Here is a 1,520-nt window from a genome sequence, read left to right on the forward strand (position 1 = left end):
GATATAGATAGATATAGATATTGGTCTTTTTGAGAGAGGGTCTCCCTGTAGCCCCAGCTGTCCTGGAACATACAATGTAGACCAGGCAGGCCTTGAACTCACAGAGATCTTCCTCCCTTATTTTAAGCACACAAAAAAGTTTTATTTCCATTCATTCATGGTACATATTAATGGGTCTGTACTGACATTTTCATTCAAATGTATCATGTACTTCTGCTGTTTTAATCCTTCTACATCCTCCCTTCCTCCTCCCTTCTGCTAGTGCCTTGCGGATCCCGGATGGGCTCTCTCCTGTGTTTGTGTCAGATGCATATGCATCATTATATATAGTCTGGAATCTGTGCATGAGAGAACACATGCAATATTTGTTTGAATATGGTTTATTTTACTTGATGATATCTAGTGTCACCCATTTTCCTACTAATCACATAATTTTATTCTTCTGTGTAACTGAATAAACTCCATTGTGTATATACAACACATTTTGTTTATCCATTCATCCATTGACAAACACCAAGGCACATTCCATAATGTGGTACTTGTAAATGATGCTGCAATAAATGTACTGGTATCTCTGCAGTATTGGGACTGAGATGTCTTTGGGAATGCAAGTGCTATAGCTAGATCTTATGATGTGTCTATTGTTTAGTGTTTTGAAGAACCTCTACACTGATGTCTTTCAATAGACAAGTTTGCATGCCCTGTCTCTATTTCCCCTTTGCCTTTCACAGCATTTACATCTGTCCCAACATCATTTGTTGAAAAGAACACCCTTTCTCTAATATATGTTTTTGACATCTTTGTCAAAAAGCAGATGACTATAGCTGTGTGGGCTTATGTCTGGGTCTTCTGTTCTATTCCATCAATAAATATGTCTGGATTTTGTGCCAGTACCATGCTGTTTATGTTATTATGGCTCTAGAGTATAATCTAAATTCAGATATTGTGATACATTCAGTACTTTTCTGTTTTGTTTTATTTTTTGCACAGGGATACTTTGGCTCTTTGTGGTTTATTTTACTTCTGTATTTTAAGATTTTTACTATTTAAGTCAAGACTATCATTGGAATTTTAATGGATATTGCCTTTCATCTATAGATCACACCAGGTAGTAAAGCCATTTTCACTAGTACATGAGCATGAGCAGTTGTTCCATCTTTTAGTGTCTTCAGCTTGTTTCTCAGTGATGCAATTATTTGATTCATTTCATTGAAATGTCTTTTACTTCTTCGTTCAGTATTGGTGCATAAGAAAGCTACAGATTTTTGTTTGTAGAAATTACATTGTGTGATTATAAGTTCTAAGAGTTTTCTAATGATGTTAAAGATCATGTCACCTGCCAATAGAGAGAATTTGACTCTTACATACCCATTTGCATGCTTTTCTTTCTTTCTCTGCCTTTATTGATCTGGCTAAGCACTATATTGAGCAAGAGTAGAGAAAGTGTTCATTTCATTCCTGATTTCAGAGAAAATGTTTTCAGTTTTTTAATATTTTGTATAATGTGGCTATAGGTTTCT

This window comes from Nannospalax galili, unplaced genomic scaffold (genome assembly GCF_000622305.1).
Source record: "Nannospalax galili isolate Female #2095 unplaced genomic scaffold, S.galili_v1.0 scaffold1517, whole genome shotgun sequence".
Classification (NCBI taxonomy): Eukaryota; Metazoa; Chordata; class Mammalia; order Rodentia; family Spalacidae; genus Nannospalax; species Nannospalax galili.